The sequence below is a fragment of the Lepus europaeus genome, unplaced genomic scaffold (assembly GCF_033115175.1).
Source record: "Lepus europaeus isolate LE1 unplaced genomic scaffold, mLepTim1.pri SCAFFOLD_37, whole genome shotgun sequence".
Lineage (NCBI taxonomy): Eukaryota > Metazoa > Chordata > Mammalia > Lagomorpha > Leporidae > Lepus > Lepus europaeus.
The window spans coordinates 593550-613806 of NW_026909243.1; positions in this window are offsets into that span (position 1 = coordinate 593550).

A 20257-nucleotide genomic window follows, 5' to 3' on the forward strand; every position below is an offset into this window, starting at 1 on the left:
TTTGCTTTTCTCTAAAACCATTTTGACTGTGATTTTCTCAGTCGAATACATAGGAATTCCACACCAGTTTGACCGGATATCACTGGATGAAACAGGAAATATCCAGTTTTGTGTTGGCTAACTGAATCCCAGATATTGCTACAGCCTCTGCATTTGTGTATTCCTCATATTATCCACGGACTTTATTGTTTTGAATGTTTTTTTATCGGAGAACATTTTATTTTGAGCTTGGATATAGTAATTGGTTCCACACGGAGACACCAGCTCTACATATTCATATTTTCTAGGGAGAAAGCTAGAGGAACTGCGGCAAACAAACATGATATTTCTGTTTGTCTAGATGACATTTTATGCACTTGCCTAACGAAAAGACTTTGCTTTTCTCCAAAACCATTTTTACTGTGATTTTCTCAGTCCAATACATAGGAATTCCACACCAGTTTGACCGGATATCACTGGATGAAACAGGAAATATCCAGTTTTGTGTTGGCTAACTGAATCCCAGATATTGCTACAGCCTCTGTGTTTGTGTTTTCCTGATATTATCCATGGACTTTATTGTTCTGAATGCTTTTTATCGGGGAACATTTAATTTTTGCTTGCAAACTCTAATTGGTTCCAAATGTAGACACCAGCACTATACTTTCGTAATTTCTAGGGAGATAGCTAGAGGAACTGTGGCAAACAAACAGGATATTTCTGTTTCTATCGATGATATTTTATCTATTTGCCTAATGAAAAGACTTTGCTATTTTCTGAAAGCATTTTTACTGTGATTTTCTCGGTCCATTGCATACGAATTCCACACCAGTTTGTCCGGATATGACTGGATGAAACCGGAAATATCTGGTTTTGTTTTGGCTAACTCAATCTCAGATATTGCTACAGCCTGTGTTTGTTTTTTCTGGATGTTATCCACGGACTTTATTGTTTTGAATGTTTTTTATCGGGGAACACTTTGTTTTGAGCTTGGATACAGTAATTGGTTCCACATGGAGACACCAGCTCTACATATTCGTATTTTCTAGGAAGAAAGTTAGAGGAACTGACAAACAAACATGATATTTCTGTTTGTATTGCTGACATTTTATGCACTTGCCTAACGAAAAGACTTTGCTTATCTCCAAAACCATTTTTACTCTGATTTTCTCGATCCATTGCATAAGAATTCAAAACCACTTTGTCCGGATATGACTGGATGAAACCAGAAATATCCGGTTGTGTTTTGGCTAACTCAATCCGAAATGTTGTGAAAGCCTCTGTGTTTGTGTTTTCTGGATATTCTCGATGGACTTTATTGTTTTGAATATTTTTATCTGCGAACATTTATTTATTTATTTTTATTTTTTTATTTTTTTTATTTATTTTTTTGACAGGCAGTGTTGACAGTGAGAGAGAGACAGAGAGAAAGGTCTTCCTTTGCCATTGGTTCACCCTCCAATGGCCACCGCGGTAGCGCGCTGCGGCCGGCGCACCACGCTGATCCGTTGGCAGGAGCCAGGTACTTCTCCTGGTCTCCCATGGGGTGCAGGACCCAAGTACTTGGGCCATCCTCCACTGCACTCCCGGGCCACAGCAGAGAGCTGGCCTGGAAGAGGGGCAACTGGGACAGGATCGGTGCCCCAACCGGGACTAGAACCCGGTGTGCCGGCGCCGCAAGGCAGAGGATTAGCCTAGTGAGCCGCGGCGCCAGCCGAACATTTATTTTTGTACCGATGAAACACTAATTGGTTCATCATGGGAACACCAGCTCTACACATTCGTATTTTCTTGGGAGAGAGCTAGAGGAACTGTGGCACACATGATATTTATGTTTGTGTAGATGACATTATATGCACTTGCCTAATGAAAAGACTTTCCTTTTCTAACAAACCATTTTTACTGTGATTTTCTCGGTCCATTGCATACGAATTCCACACCAGTTTGTCCGGATATGACTGGATGAAACCGGAAATATCTGGTTTTGTTTTGACTACCTCTATCTCAGATATTGCTACAACCTCTGTGTTTGTTTTTTCTGGATATTATCGATGGGCTTTATTGTTTTGAATGTTTTTTTTTCCAGGGAACATTTAATTTTGTACAATTGAAACAGTAATTGGTTCATCATGGGTATATAAGCTCTACACATTCCTTTTTTCTAGGGAGAAAGCTAGAGGAACTGCGGCAAACATGATATTTATGTATGTGTAGATGACATTTTATTCACTTGCCTAACGAAAAGACTTTGCTTTTCTAAAAAACCATTTTTACCGTAATTTTCTCGGTCGATTACATACGAATTCCACATCAGTTTGTCCGGATACGACTGGATGAAACCAGAAATATCTGGTTGTGTTTTGGCTAACTCACCGCGAAATATTGCTACAGCCTCTGTGTTTGTGTATTCCTGATATTATCCACAGACTTTATTTTTTTGAATGTTTTTTTTCAAGGAACATTTAATTTTTTGCTTGAAAACACTAATTGGTTCCACGTGGAGACACCAGCTCTACATATTCGTATTTTATAGGGAGAAAGCTAGAGGAACTGCGGCAAACAAACATGATATTTCTGGTTGTGTAGATGACATTTCATGCATTTGCCTAAGGAAAAGAATTTGCTTTTCTCTAAAACCATTTTGACTGTGATTTTCTCAGTCGAATACATAGGAATTCCACACCAGTTTGACCGGATATCACTGGATGAAACAGGAAATATCCAGTTTTGTGTTGGCTAACTGAATCCCAGATATTGCTACAGCCTCTGCATTTGTGTATTCCTCATATTATCCACGGACTTTATTGTTTTGAATGTTTTTTATCGGAGAACATTTTATTTTGAGCTTGGATACAGTAATTGGTTCCACATGGAGACACCAGCTCTACATATTCATATTTTCTAGGGAGATAGCTAGAGGAACTGCGGCAAACAAACATGATATTTCTGGTTGTGTAGATGACATTTCATGCACTTGCCTAAGGAAAAGAATTTGCTTTTCTCTAAAACCATTTTGACTGTGATTTTCTCAGTCCAATACATAGGAATTCCACACCAGTTTGACCGGATATCACTGGATGAAACAGGAAATATCCAGTTTTGTGTTGGCTAACTGAATCCCAGATATTGCTACAGCCTCTGCGTTTGTGTATTCCTGATATTATCCACGGACTTTATTGTTTTGAATGTTTTTTATCAGGGAACATTTTATTTTGAGCTTGGATACAGTAATTGGTTCCACACGGAGACACCAGCTCTACATATTCATATTTTCTAGGGAGAAAGCTAGAGGAACTGCGGCAAACAAACATGATATTTATGTTTGTGTAGATGACATTATATGCACTTGCCTAATGAAAAGACTTTCCTTTTCTAACAAACCATTTTTACTGTGATTTTCTCGGTCCATTGCATACGAATTCCACACCAGTTTGTCTGGATATGACTGGATGAAACCGGAAATATCTGGTTTTGTTTTGACTACCTCTATCTCAGATATTGCTACAGCCTCTGTGTTTGTTTTTTCTGGATATTATCGATGGGCTTTATTGTTTTGAATGTTTTTTTTTTTCAGGGAACATTTAATTTTGTACAATTGAAACAGTAATTGGTTCATCATGGGTATATAAGCTCTACACATTCCTTTTTTCTAGGGAGAAAGCTAGAGGAACTGCGGCAAACATGATATTTATGTATGTGTAGATGACATTTTATTCACTTGCCTAACGAAAAGACTTTGCTTTTCTAAAAAACCATTTTTACCGTAATTTTCTCGGTCGATTACATACGAATTCCACATCAGTTTGTCCGGATACGACTGGATGAAACCAGAAATATCTGTTTGTGTTTTGGCTAACTCACCGCGAAATATTGCTACAGCCTCTGTGTTTGTGTATCCCTGATATTATCCACAGACTTTATTTTTTTGAATGTTTTTTTTCAAGGAACATTTAATTTTTTGCTTGAAAACACTAATTGGTTCCACGTGGAGACACCAGCTCTACATATTCGTATTTTCTAGGGAGAAAGCTAGAGGAACTGCGGCAAACAAACATGATATTTCTGTTTGTGTAGATGACATTTCATGCACTTGCCTAAGGAAAAGAATTTGCTTTTCTCTAAAACCATTTTGACTGTGATTTTCTCAGTCGAATACATAGGAATTCCACACCAGTTTGACCGGATATCACTGGATGAAACAGGAAATATCCAGTTTTGTGTTGGCTAACTGAATCCCAGATATTGCTACAGCCTCTGCGTTTGTGTATTCCTGATATTATCCATGGACTTTATTGTTCTGAATGTTTTTTATCGGGGAACATTTAATTTTTGCTTGCAAACTCTAATTGGTTCCAAATGTAGACACCAGCACTATACTTTCGTAATTTCTAGGGAGATAGCTAGAGGAACTGCGGCAAACAAACAGGATATTTCTGTTTCTATCGATGATATTTTATCTATTTGCCTAATGAAAAGACTTTGCTATTTTCTGAAAGCATTTTTACTGTGATTTTCTCGGTCCATTGCATACGAATTTCACACCAGTTTGTCCGGATATGACTGGATGAAACCGGAAATATCCGGTTTTGTTTTGGCTAACTCAATCCCAGATATTGCTACAGCCTCTGTGTTTGTTTTTTCTGGATGTTATCCACGGACTTTATTGTTTTGAATGTTTTTTATCGGGGAACACTTTATTTTGAGCTTGGATACAGTAATTGGTTCCACATGGAAAACCAGCTCTACATATTCGTATTTTCTAGGAAGAAAGTTAGAGGAACTGACAAACAAACATGATATTTCTGTTTGTATAGCTGACATTTTATGCACTTGCCTAACGAAAAGACTTTGCTTTTCTCCAAAACCATTTTTACTCTGATTTTCTCGATCCATTGCATAAGAATTCAAAACTACTTTGTCCGGATATGACTGGATGAAACCAGAAATATCCGGTTGTGTTTTGGCTAACTCAATCCGAAATGTTGTGAAAGCCTCTGTGTTTGTGTTTTCTGGATATACTCGATGGACTTTATTGTTTTGAATATTTTTATCTGCGAACATTTATTTTTGTACCGATGAAACACTAATTGGTTCATCATGGGAACACCAGCTCTACACATTCGTATTTTCTAGGGAGATAGCTAGAGAAACTGCGGCAAATAAACATGATATTTCTGTTTGTCTAGATGACATTTTATGCACTTGCCTAACGAAAAGACTTTGCTTTTCTCCAAAACCAATTTTACTGTGATTTTCTCGGTCCATTGCATACGAATTCCACACCACTTTTTCCGGATATGACTGGATGAAACCGGAAATATCCGGTTGTGTTTTGGTCAACTCAATCCCAGATATTGCTACAGCCTCTGTGTTTGTGTATTCCTGATATTATCCATGGACTTTATTGTTTTGAATGTTTTTTATCAGGGAACATTAAATTTGTGCTTGAAACACTAATTGGTTCCACATTGGAGACACCAGCTCTATGCATTCGTGTTTTCTTGGGAGAGAGCTAGAGGACCTGTGGCACACATGATATTTATGTTTGTGTAGATGACATTATATGCACTTGCCTAACGAAAAGACTTTGCTTTTCTCCAAAACCATTTTTAGTGTGTTTTTCTCAGTCCATTGTATACGAATCCCAAACCACTTTGTCCGATATGACTGGATGAAACCAGAAATATCCGGTTGTGTTTTGGCTAACTCAATCCGAAATGTTGTGAAAGCCTCTGTGTTTGTGTTTTCTGGATATTCTCGATGGACTTTATTGTTTTGAATATTTTTATCTGCGAGCATTTATTTTTGTACCGATGAAACACTAATTGGTTCATCATGGGAACACCAGCTCTACACATTCGTATTTTCTTGGGAGAGAGCTAGAGGAACTGTGGCACACATGATATTTATGTTTGTGTAGATGACATTATATGCACTTGCCTAATGAAAAGACTTTCCTTTTCTAACAAACCATTTTTACTGTGATTTTCTCGGTCCATTGCATACGAATTCCACACCAGTTTGTCCGGATATGACTGGATGAAACCGGAAATATCTGGTTTTGTTTTGACTACCTCTATCTCAGATATTGCTACAGCCTCTGTGTTTGTTTTTTCTGGATATTATCGATGGGCTTTATTGTTTTGAATGTTTTTTTTTCAGGGAACATTTAATTTTGTACAATTGAAACAGTAATTGGTTCATCATGGGTATATAAGCTCTACACATTCCTTTTTTCTAGGGAGAAAGCTAGAGGAACTGCGGCAAACATGATATTTATGTATGTGTAGATGACATTTTATTCACTTGCCTAACGAAAAGACTTTGCTTTTCTAAAAAACCATTTTTACCGTAATTTTCTCGGTCGATTGCATACGAATTCCACACCAGTTTGTCCGGATACGACTGGATGAAACCAGAAATATCTGGTTGTGTTTTGGCTAACTCACCGCGAAATATTGCTACAGCCTCTGTGTTTGTGAATTCCTGATATTATCCACAGACTTTATTTTTTTGAATGTTTTTTTTCAAGGAACATTTAATTTTTTGCTTGAAAACACTAATTGGTTCCACGTGGAGACACCAGCTCTACATATTCGTATTTTCTAGGGAGAAAGCTAGAGGAACTGCGGCAAACAAACATGATATTTCTGTTTGTGTAGATGACATTTCATGCACTTGCCTAAGGAAAAGAATTTGCTTTTCTCTAAAACCATTTTGACTGTGATTTTCTCAGTCGAATACATAGGAATTCCACACCAGTTTGACCGGATATCACTGGATGAAACAGGAAATATCCAGTTTTGTGTTGGCTAACTGAATCCCAGATATTGCTACAGCCTCTGCGTTTGTGTATTCCTGATATTATCCACGGACTTTATTGTTTTGAATGTTTTTTATCGGAGAACATTTTATTTTGAGCTTGGATACAGTAATTGGTTCCACACGGAGACACCAGCTCTACATATTCATATTTTCTAGGGAGAAAGCTAGAGGAACTGCGGCAAACAAACATGATATTTCTGTTTGTGTAGATGACATTTCATGCACTTGCCTAAGGAAAAGAATTTGCTTTTCTCTAAAACCATTTTGACTGTGATTTTCTCAGTCGAATACATAGGAATTCCACACCAGTTTGACCGGATATCACTGGATGAAACAGGAAATATCCAGTTTTGTGTTGGCTAACTGAATCCCAGATATTGCTACAGCCTCTGCGTTTGTGTATTCCTGATATTATCCATGGACTTTATTGTTCTGAATGTTTTTTATCGGGGAACATTTAATTTTTGCTTGCAAACTCTAATTGGTTCCAAATGTAGACACCAGCACTATACTTTCGTAATTTCTAGGGAGATAGCTAGAGGAACTGCGGCAAACAAACAGGATATTTCTGTTTCTATCGATGATATTTTATCTATTTGCCTAATGAAAAGACTTTGCTATTTTCTGAAAGCATTTTTACTGTGATTTTCTCGGTCCATTGCATACGAATTTCACACCAGTTTGTCCGGATATGACTGGATGAAACCGGAAATATCCGGTTTTGTTTTGGCTAACTCAATCCCAGATATTGCTACAGCCTCTGTGTTTGTTTTTTCTGGATGTTATCCACGGACTTTATTGTTTTGAATGTTTTTTATCGGGGAACACTTTATTTTGAGCTTGGATACAGTAATTGGTTCCACATGGAAAACCAGCTCTACATATTCGTATTTTCTAGGAAGAAAGTTAGAGGAACTGACAAACAAACATGATATTTCTGTTTGTATAGCTGACATTTTATGCACTTGCCTAACGAAAAGACTTTGCTTTTCTCCAAAACCATTTTTACTCTGATTTTCTCGATCCATTGCATAAGAATTCAAAACCACTTTGTCCGGATATGACTGGATGAAACCAGAAATATCCGGTTGTGTTTTGGCTAACTCAATCCGAAATGTTGTGAAGGCCTCTGTGTTTGTGTTTTCTGGATATTATCGATAGAGTTTATTGTTTTGATTGTTTTTATCAGGGAGCATTTCATTTTGTACCGTAGAAAAACTAATTGGTTCATATTGGGAACACCAGCTCTACATATTCGTATTTTCTAGGGAGAAAGCTAGAGGAACTGCGGCAAACAAACATGATATTTCTGTTTGTCTAGATGACATTTTATGCACTTGCCTAACGAAAAGACTTTGCTTTTCTCCAAAACCAATTTTACTGTGATTTTCTCGGTCCATTGCATACGAATTCCACACCACTTTTTCCGGATATGACTGGATGAAACCGGAAATATCCGGTTGTGTTTTGGTCAACTCAATCCCAGATATTGCTACAGCCTCTGTGTTTGTGTATTCCTGATATTATCCATGGACTTTATTGTTTTGAATGTTTTTTATCAGGGAACATTAAATTTGTGCTTGAAACACTAATTGGTTCCACATTGGAGACACCAGCTCTACGCATTCGTATTTTCTTGGGAGAGAGCTAGAGGACCTGTGGCACACATGATATTTATGTTTGTGTAGATGACATTATATGCACTTGCCTAACGAAAAGACTTTGCTTTTCTCCAAAACCATTTTTAGTGTGTTTTTCTCAGTCCATTGTATACGAATCCCAAACCACTTTGTCCGATATGACTGGATGAAACCAGAAATATCCGGTTGTGTTTTGGCTAACTCAATCCGAAATGTTGTGAAAGCCTCTGTGTTTGTGTTTTCTGGATATTCTCGATGGACTTTATTGTTTTGAATATTTTTATCTGCGAACATTTATTTTTGTACCGATGAAACACTAATTGGTTCATCATGGGAACACCAGCTCTACACATTCGTATTTTCTTGGGAGAGAGCTAGAGGAACTGTGGCACACATGATATTTATGTTTGTGTAGATGACATTATATGCACTTGCCTAATGAAAAGACTTTCCTTTTCTAACAAACCATTTTTACTGTGATTTTCTCGGTCCATTGCATACGAATTCCACACCAGTTTGTCCGGATATGACTGGATGAAACCGGAAATATCTGGTTTTGTTTTGACTACCTCTATCTCAGATATTGCTACAGCCTCTGTGTTTGTTTTTTCTGGATATTATCGATGGGCTTTATTGTTTTGAATGTTTTTTTTTCAGGGAACATTTAATTTTGTACAATTGAAACAGTAATTGGTTCATCATGGGTATATAAGCTCTACACATTCCTTTTTTCTAGGGAGAAAGCTAGAGGAACTGCGGCAAACATGATATTTATGTATGTGTAGATGACATTTTATTCACTTGCCTAACGAAAAGACTTTGCTTTTCTAAAAAACCATTTTTACCGTAATTTTCTCGGTCGATTGCATACGAATTCCACACCAGTTTGTCCGGATACGACTGGATGAAACCAGAAATATCTGGTTGTGTTTTGGCTAACTCACCGCGAAATATTGCTACAGCCTCTGTGTTTGTGAATTCCTGATATTATCCACAGACTTTATTTTTTTGAATGTTTTTTTTCAAGGAACATTTAATTTTTTGCTTGAAAACACTAATTGGTTCCACGTGGAGACACCAGCTCTACATATTCGTATTTTCTAGGGAGAAAGCTAGAGGAACTGCGGCAAACAAACATGATATTTCTGTTTGTGTAGATGACATTTCATGCACTTGCCTAAGGAAAAGAATTTGCTTTTCTCTAAAACCATTTTGACTGTGATTTTCTCAGTCCAATACATAGGAATTCCACACCAGTTTGACCGGATATCACTGGATGAAACAGGAAATATCCAGTTTTGTGTTGGCTAACTGAATCCCAGATATTGCTACAGCCTCTGCGTTTGTGTATTCCTGATATTATCCACGGACTTTATTGTTTTGAATGTTTTTTATCGGAGAACATTTTATTTTGAGCTTGGATACAGTAATTGGTTCCACACGGAGACACGAGCTCTACATATTCATATTTTCTAGGGAGAAAGCTAGAGGAACTGCGGCAAACAAACATGATATTTCTCTTTGTGTAGATGACATTTCATGCACTTGCCTAAGGAAAAGAATTTGCTTTTCTCTAAAACCATTTTGACTGTGATTTTCTCAGTCGAATACATAGGAATTCCACACCAGTTTGACCGGATATCACTGGATGAAACAGGAAATATCCAGTTTTGTGTTGGCTAACTGAATCCCAGATATTGCTACAGCCTCTGCGTTTGTGTATTCCTGATATTATCCATGGACTTTATTGTTCTGAATGTTTTTTATCGGGGAACATTTAATTTTTGCTTGCAAACTCTAATTGGTTCCAAATGTAGACACCAGCACTATACTTTCGTAATTTCTAGGGAGATAGCTAGAGGAACTGCGGCAAACAAACAGGATATTTCTGTTTCTATCGATGATATTTTATCTATTTGCCTAATGAAAAGACTTTGCTATTTTCTGAAAGCATTTTTACTGTGATTTTCTCGGTCCATTGCATACGAATTTCACACCAGTTTGTCCGGATATGACTGGATGAAACCGGAAATATCCGGTTTTGTTTTGGCTAACTCAATCCCAGATATTGCTACAGCCTCTGTGTTTGTTTTTTCTGGATGTTATCCACGGACTTTATTGTTTTGAATGTTTTTTATCGGGGAACACTTTATTTTGAGCTTGGATACAGTAATTGGTTCCACATGGAAAACCAGCTCTACATATTCGTATTTTCTAGGAAGAAAGTTAGAGGAACTGACAAACAAACATGATATTTCTGTTTGTATAGCTGACATTTTATGCACTTGCCTAACGAAAAGACTTTGCTTTTCTCCAAAACCATTTTTACTCTGATTTTCTCGATCCATTGCATAAGAATTCAAAACCACTTTGTCCGGATATGACTGGATGAAACCAGAAATATCCGGTTGTGTTTTGGCTAACTCAATCCGAAATGTTGTGAAGGCCTCTGTGTTTGTGTTTTCTGGATATTATCGATAGAGTTTATTGTTTTGATTGTTTTTATCAGGGAGCATTTCATTTTGTACCGTAGAAAAACTAATTGGTTCATATTGGGAACACCAGCTCTACATATTCGTATTTTCTAGGGAGAAAGCTAGAGGAACTGCGGCAAACAAACATGATATTTCTGTTTGTCTAGATGACATTTTATGCACTTGCCTAACGAAAAGACTTTGCTTTTCTCCAAAACCAATTTTACTGTGATTTTCTCGGTCCATTGCATACGAATTCCACACCACTTTTTCCGGATATGACTGGATGAAACCGGAAATATCCGGTTGTGTTTTGGTCAACTCAATCCCAGATATTGCTACAGCCTCTGTGTTTGTGTATTCCTGATATTATCCATGGACTTTATTGTTTTGAATGTTTTTTATCAGGGAACATTAAATTTGTGCTTGAAACACTAATTGGTTCCACATTGGAGACACCAGCTCTACGCATTCGTATTTTCTTGGGAGAGAGCTAGAGGACCTGTGGCACACATGATATTTATGTTTGTGTAGATGACATTATATGCACTTGCCTAACGAAAAGACTTTGCTTTTCTCCAAAACCATTTTTAGTGTGTTTTTCTCAGTCCATTGTATACGAATCCCAAACCACTTTGTCCGATATGACTGGATGAAACCAGAAATATCCGGTTGTGTTTTGGCTAACTCAATCCGAAATGTTGTGAAAGCCTCTGTGTTTGTGTTTTCTGGATATTCTCGATGGACTTTATTGTTTTGAATATTTTTATCTGCGAACATTTATTTTTGTACCGATGAAACACTAATTGGTTCATCATGGGAACACCAGCTCTACACATTCGTATTTTCTTGGGAGAGAGCTAGAGGAACTGTGGCACACATGATATTTATGTTTGTGTAGATGACATTATATGCACTTGCCTAATGAAAAGACTTTCCTTTTCTAACAAACCATTTTTACTGTGATTTTCTCGGTCCATTGCATACGAATTCCACACCAGTTTGTCCGGATATGACTGGATGAAACCGGAAATATCTGGTTTTGTTTTGACTACCTCTATCTCAGATATTGCTACAGCCTCTGTGTTTGTTTTTTCTGGATATTATCGATGGGCTTTATTGTTTTGAATGTTTTTTTTTTCAGGGAACATTTAATTTTGTACAATTGAAACAGTAATTGGTTCATCATGGGTATATAAGCTCTACACATTCCTTTTTTCTAGGGAGAAAGCTAGAGGAACTGCGGCAAACATGATATTTATGTATGTGTAGATGACATTTTATTCACTTGCCTAACGAAAAGACTTTGCTTTTCTAAAAAACCATTTTTACCGTAATTTTCTCGGTCGATTGCATACGAATTCCACACCAGTTTGTCCGGATACGACTGGATGAAACCAGAAATATCTGGTTGTGTTTTGGCTAACTCACCGCGAAATATTGCTACAGCCTCTGTGTTTGTGTATTCCTGATATTATCCACAGACTTTATTTTTTTGAATGTTTTTTTTCAAGGAACATTTAATTTTTTGCTTGAAAACACTAATTGGTTCCACGTGGAGACACCAGCTCTACATATTCGTATTTTCTAGGGAGAAAGCTAGAGGAACTGCGGCAAACAAACATGATATTTCTGTTTGTGTAGATGACATTTCATGCACTTGCCTAAGGAAAAGAATTTGCTTTTCTCTAAAACCATTTTGACTGTGATTTTCTCAGTCGAATACATAGGAATTCCACACCAGTTTGACCGGATATCACTGGATGAAACAGGAAATATCCAGTTTTGTGTTGGCTAACTGAATCCCAGATATTGCTACAGCCTCTGCGTTTGTGTATTCCTGATATTATCCATGGACTTTATTGTTTTGAATGTTTTTTATCGGAGAACATTTTATTTTGAGCTTGGATACAGTAATTGGTTCCACACGGAGACACCAGCTCTACATATTCATATTTTCTAGGGAGAAAGCTAGAGGAACTGCGGCAAACAAACATGATATTTCTGTTTGTCTAGATGACATTTTATGCACTTGCCTAACGAAAAGACTTTGCTTTTCTCCAAAACCATTTTGACTGTGATTTTCTCAGTCGAATACATAGGAATTCCACACCAGTTTGACCGGATATCACTGGATGAAACAGGAAATATCCAGTTTTGTGTTGGCTAACTGAATCCCAGATATTGCTACAGCCTCTGTGTTTGTGTTTTCCTGATATTATCCATGGACTTTATTGTTCTGAATGTTTTTTATCGGGGAATATTTAATTTTTGCTTGCAAACTCTAATTGGTTCCAAATGTAGACACCAGCACTATACTTTCGTAATTTCTAGGGAGATAGCTAGAGGAACTGCGGCAAACAAACAGGATATTTCTGTTTCTATCGATGATATTTTATCTATTTGCCTAATGAAAAGACTTTGCTATTTTCTGAAAGCATTTTTACTGTGATTTTCTCGGTCCATTGCATACGAATTCCACACCAGTTTGTCCGGATATGACTGGATGAAACCGGAAATATCCGGTTTTGTTTTGGCTAACTCAATCCCAGATACTGCTACAGCCTCTGTGTTTATTTTTTCTGGATGTTATCCACGGACTTTATTGTTTTGAATGTTTTTTATCGGGGAACACTTTATTTTGAGCTTGGATACAGTAATTGGTTCCACATGGAGACACCAGCTCTACATATTCGTATTTTCTAGGAAGAAAGTTAGAGGAACTGACAAACAAACATGATATTTCTGTTTGTATAGCTGACATTTTATGCACTTGCCTAACGAAAAGACTTTGCTTTTCTCCAAAACCATTTTTACTCTGATTTTCTCGATCCATTGCATAAGAATTCAAAACCACTTTGTCCGGATATGACTGGATGAAACCAGAAATATCCGGTTGTGTTTTGGCTAACTCAATCCGAAATGTTGTGAAAGCCTCTGTGTTGTGTTTTCTGGATATTATCGATAGAGTTTATTGTTTTGATTGTTTTTATCAGGGAGCATTTCATTTTGTACCGTAGAAAAACTAATTGGTTCATATTGGGAACACCAGCTCTACATATTCGTATTTTCTAGGGAGAAAGCTAGAGGAACTGCGGCAAACAAACATGATATTTCTGTTTGTCTAGATGACATTTTATGCACTTGCCTAACGAAAAGACTTTGCTTTTCTCCAAAACCAATTTTACTGTGATTTTCTCGGTCCATTGCATACGAATTCCACACCACTTTTTCCGGATATGACTGGATGAAACCGGAAATATCCGGTTGTGTTTTGGTCAACTCAATCCCAGATATTGCTACAGCCTCTGTGTTTGTGTATTCCTGATATTATCCATGGACTTTATTGTTTTGAATGTTTTTTATCAGGGAACATTAAATTTGTGCTTGAAACACTAATTGGTTCCACATTGGAGACACCAGCTCTACGCATTCGTATTTTCTTGGGAGAGAGCTAGAGGACCTGTGGCACACATGATATTTATGTTTGTGTAGATGACATTATATGCACTTGCCTAACGAAAAGACTTTGCTTTTCTCCAAAACCATTTTTAGTGTGTTTTTCTCAGTCCATTGTATACGAATCCCAAACCACTTTGTCCGATATGACTGGATGAAACCAGAAATATCCGGTTGTGTTTTGGCTAACTCAATCCGAAATGTTGTGAAAGCCTCTGTGTTTGTGTTTTCTGGATATTCTCGATGGACTTTATTGTTTTGAATATTTTTATCTGCGAGCATTTATTTTTGTACCGATGAAACACTAATTGGTTCATCATGGGAACACCAGCTCTACACATTCGTATTTTCTTGGGAGAGAGCTAGAGGAACTGTGGCACACATGATATTTATGTTTGTGTAGATGACATTATATGCACTTGCCTAATGAAAAGACTTTCCTTTTCTAACAAACCATTTTTACTGTGATTTTCTCGGTCCATTGCATACGAATTCCACACCAGTTTGTCCGGATATGACTGGATGAAACCGGAAATATCTGGTTTTGTTTTGACTACCTCTATCTCAGATATTGCTACAGCCTCTGTGTTTGTTTTTTCTGGATATTATCGATGGGCTTTATTGTTTTGAATGTTTTTTTTTTCAGGGAACATTTAATTTTGTACAATTGAAACAGTAATTGGTTCATCATGGGTATATAAGCTCTACACATTCCTTTTTTCTAGGGAGAAAGCTAGAGGAACTGCGGCAAACATGATATTTATGTATGTGTAGATGACATTTTATTCACTTGCCTAACGAAAAGACTTTGCTTTTCTAAAAAACCATTTTTACCGTAATTTTCTCGGTCGATTGCATACGAATTCCACACCAGTTTGTCCGGATACGACTGGATGAAACCAGAAATATCTGGTTGTGTTTTGGCTAACTCACCGCGAAATATTGCTACAGCCTCTCTGTTTGTGTATTCCTGATATTATCCACAGACTTTATTTTTTTGAATGTTTTTTTTCAAGGAACATTTAATTTTTTGCTTGAAAACACTAATTGGTTCCACGTGGAGACACCAGCTCTACATATTCGTATTTTCTAGGGAGAAAGCTAGAGGAACTGCGGCAAACAAACATGATATTTCTCTTTGTGTAGATGACATTTCATGCACTTGCCTAAGGAAAAGAATTTGCTTTTCTCTAAAACCATTTTGACTGTGATTTTCTCAGTCGAATACATAGGAATTCCACACCAGTTTGACCGGATATCACTGGATGAAACAGGAAATATCCAGTTTTGTGTTGGCTAACTGAATCCCAGATATTGCTACAGCCTCTGCGTTTGTGTATTCCTGATATTATCCATGGACTTTATTGTTTTGAATGTTTTTTATCGGAGAACATTTTATTTTGAGCTTGGATACAGTAATTGGTTCCACACGGAGACACCAGCTCTACATATTCATATTTTCTAGGGAGAAAGCTAGAGGAACTGCGGCAAACAAACATGATATTTCTGTTTGTCTAGATGACATTTTATGCACTTGCCTAACGAAAAGACTTTGCTTTTCTCCAAAACCATTTTGACTGTGATTTTCTCAGTCGAATACATAGGAATTCCACACCAGTTTGACCGGATATCACTGGATGAAACAGGAAATATCCAGTTTTGTGTTGGCTAACTGAATCCCAGATATTGCTACAGCCTCTGTGTTTGTGTTTTCCTGATATTATCCATGGACTTCATTGTTCTGAATGTTTTTTATCGGGGAATATTTAATTTTTGCTTGCAAACTCTAATTGGTTCCAAATGTAGACACCAGCACTATACTTTCGTAATTTCTAGGGAGATAGCTAGAGGAACTGCGGCAAACAAACAGGATATTTCTGTTTCTATCGATGATATTTTATCTATTTGCCTAATGAAAAGACTTTGCTATTTTCTGAAAGCATTTTTACTGTGATTTTCTCGGTCCATTGCATACGAATTCCACACCAGTTTGTCCGGATATGACTGGATGAAACCGGAAATATCCGGTTTTGTTTTGGCTAACTCAATCCCAGATACTGCTACAGCCTCTGTGTTTATTTTTTCTGGATGTTATCCACGGACTTTATTGTTTTGAATGTTTTTTATCGGGGAACACTTTATTTTGAGCTTGGATACAGTAATTGGTTCCACATGGAGACACCAGCTCTACATATTCGTATTTTCTAGGAAGAAAGTTAGAGGAACTGACAAACAAACATGATATTTCTGTTTGTATAGCTGACATTTTATGCACTTGCCTAACGAAAAGACTTTGCTTTTCTCCAAAACCATTTTTACTCTGATTTTCTCGATCCATTGCATAAGAATTCAAAACCACTTTGTCCGGATATGACTGGATGAAACCAGAAATATCCGGTTGTGTTTTGGCTAACTCAATCCGAAATGTTGTGAAGGCCTCTGTGTTTGTGTTTTCTGGATATTATCGATAGAGTTTATTGTTTTGATTGTTTTTATCAGGGAGCATTTCATTTTGTACCGTAGAAAAACTAATTGGTTCATATTGGGAACACCAGCTCTACATATTCGTATTTTCTAGGGAGAAAGCTAGAGGAACTGCGGCAAACAAACATGATATTTCTGTTTGTCTAGATGACATTTTATGCACTTGCCTAACGAAAAGACTTTGCTTTTCTCCAAAACCAATTTTACTGTGATTTTCTCGGTCCATTGCATACGAATTCCACACCACTTTTTCCGGATATGACTGGATGAAACCGGAAATATCCGGTTGTGTTTTGGTCAACTCAATCCCAGATATTGCTACAGCCTCTGTGTTTGTGTATTCCTGATATTATCCATGGACTTTATTGTTTTGAATGTTTTTTATCAGGGAACATTAAATTTGTGCTTGAAACACTAATTGGTTCCACATTGGAGACACCAGCTCTACGCATTCGTATTTTCTTGGGAGAGAGCTAGAGGACCTGTGGCACACATGATATTTATGTTTGTGTAGATGACATTATATGCACTTGCCTAACGAAAAGACTTTGCTTTTCTCCAAAACCATTTTTAGTGTGTTTTTCTCAGTCCATTGTATACGAATCCCAAACCACTTTGTCCGATATGACTGGATGAAACCAGAAATATCCGGTTGTGTTTTGGCTAACTCAATCCGAAATGTTGTGAAAGCCTCTGTGTTTGTGTTTTCTGGATATTCTCGATGGACTTTATTGTTTTGAATATTTTTATCTGCGAACATTTATTTTTGTACCGATGAAACACTAATTGGTTCATCATGGGAACACCAGCTCTACACATTCGTATTTTCTTGGGAGAGAGCTAGAGGAACTGTGGCACACATGATATTTATGTTTGTGTAGATGACATTATATGCACTTGCCTAATGAAAAGACTTTCCTTTTCTAACAAACCATTTTTACTGTGATTTTCTCGGTCCATTGCATACGAATTCCACACCAGTTTGTCCGGATATGACTGGATGAAACCGGAAATATCTGGTTTTGTTTTGACTACCTCTATCTCAGATATTGCTACAGCCTCTGTGTTTGTTTTTTCTGGATATTATCGATGGGCTTTATTGTTTTGAATGTTTTTTTTTTCAGGGAACATTTAATTTTGTACAATTGAAACAGTAATTGGTTCATCATGGGTATATAAGCTCTACACATTCCTTTTTTCTAGGGAGAAAGCTAGAGGAACTGCGGCAAACATGATATTTATGTATGTGTAGATGACATTTTATTCACTTGCCTAACAAAAAGACTTTGCTTTTCTCCAAAACCATTTTTAGTGTTAATTTCTCGGTCCATTGCATACGAATTCCACACCAGTTTGTCCTCATATGACAGGATGAAACCAGAAATATCCGGTTGTGTTTTGGCTAATTCTATCCGAAATATTATGAAAGCCTCTGTGTTTGTGTTTTCTGGATATTATCGAGGGACTTATTGTTTTGAATGATTTTATGAGGGAACATTTAATTTTGTACCGTTGAAACACGAATTGGTTCATCATGGGGACACCAGCTCTACACATTCGTATTTTCTAGGGAGAAAGCTAGAGGAACTGCCCTAAATATACATGATATTTCTGTTTGTATGGTTGACATTTTATGCACTTACCTAACGAAAATACTTTGCTTTTCTCCAAAACCATTTTAGTGTGATTTTCTCGGTCCATTGCATATGAATTCCACACCACTTTGTCCGGATATGACTGGATGAAACCGGAAATATCTGGTTGTGTTTTGGCTAACTCAATCTGAAATATTGCTACAGCCTCTGTGTTTGTGTATTCCTGATATTATCCACGGACTTTATTTTTTTCAATTTTTTTTTCAGGGAACATGTAATTTTGTGCTTGGAAACACTAATTGGTTCCACATGGAGACACCAGCTCTACACATTCGTATTTTCTAGGGAGAAAGCTAGAGGAACTGCGGCAAACAAACATGATATTTCTGTTTGCTAGATGACATTTTATGCACTTGCCTAACGAAAAGACTTTGCTTTTCTCCAAAACCATTTTTACTCTTATTTTCATGGTCCATTGCATACAAATTCCACACAAGTTTGTGCGGATATGACTTGATGCAACCGGAAATATATGGTTGTGTTTTGACTAACTCAATTGGAAATATTGTGAAAGCCTCTGTGTTGGTGTTTTCTGGATATTATCTATGGACTATATGGTTTTGAATTTTTTATCAGGGAACATTTCATTTTGTACAGTTAAATAACTAATTGGTTCACCATGGGAACAGCAGCTCTACACATTCGTATTTCTAGGTAAAAAGCTAGTGGAACTTTGGAAAACAAACATGATATATCTGTGTGTATAGCTGACATTTTACGCACTTGCCTAACGAAAAGACTTTGCTTTTCTCCAAAATAATTTTTACTGTGATTTTCTCGGTCCATTGCATACGAATTCCACACCAGTTTGTCCAGATATGACTGGATGAAACCGGAAATATCCGTTTTTTTTTTTTTTTGTCTAACCTAATCCCAGATATTGCTACAGCCTCTGTCGTTGTGTTTTCTGGATATTAACAATGGACTTTATTGTTTTGAAAGTTTTTTTATTGGGGAACATTTTATTTTGAGCTTGCATACAGTAATTGGTTCCACATGGAGACACCAGCTCTAAATATTCGTATTTTCTAGGTAGAAACCTAGAGGAACTGCGGCAAACAAACATGATATTTCTGTTTCTCTAGATGACATTTTATGCACTTGCCTAACGAAAAGACTTTGCTTTTCTCCTAATTATTTTTACTGTGATTTTCTCAGCCTATTGCATACGAATTCCACACCAGTTTGTCCGGATATGACTGTATGAAACCGGAAATATCCGGTTCTGCTTTGCCTAACTGAATCCCAAATATGGTGAAAGTCTCTGTTTTTGTGTATTCCTGATATTCTCCATGGACTTTATTTTTTTTAATACATTTTTATCGGGGAACATTTTTTCTTTTGACAGGCAGAGTGGACAGTGAGAGAGAGACAGAGAGAAAGGTCTTCCTTTTGCCATTGGTTCACCCTCCAATGGCCGCCGTGGTAGCGCGCTGCGGCCCGCACACCACGATGATCCGATGGCAGGAGCCAGGTGCTTATCCTGGTCTCCCATGGGGTGCAGGACCCAAGCACTTGGGCCATCCTCCACTGCACTCCCTGGCCACAGCAGAGAGCTGGCCTGGAAGAGGGGCAACCGGGACAGGATGGGTGCCCCAACCGGGACTAGAACCCGGTGTGCCGGCGCCGCAATGCGGAGGAATAGCCTAGTGAGCCGCGGCGCCAGCTATTGGGGAACATTTTATTTTCAGCTTGGATACAGTAATTGTTTCCACGTGGAGACACCAGCTCTACACATTCA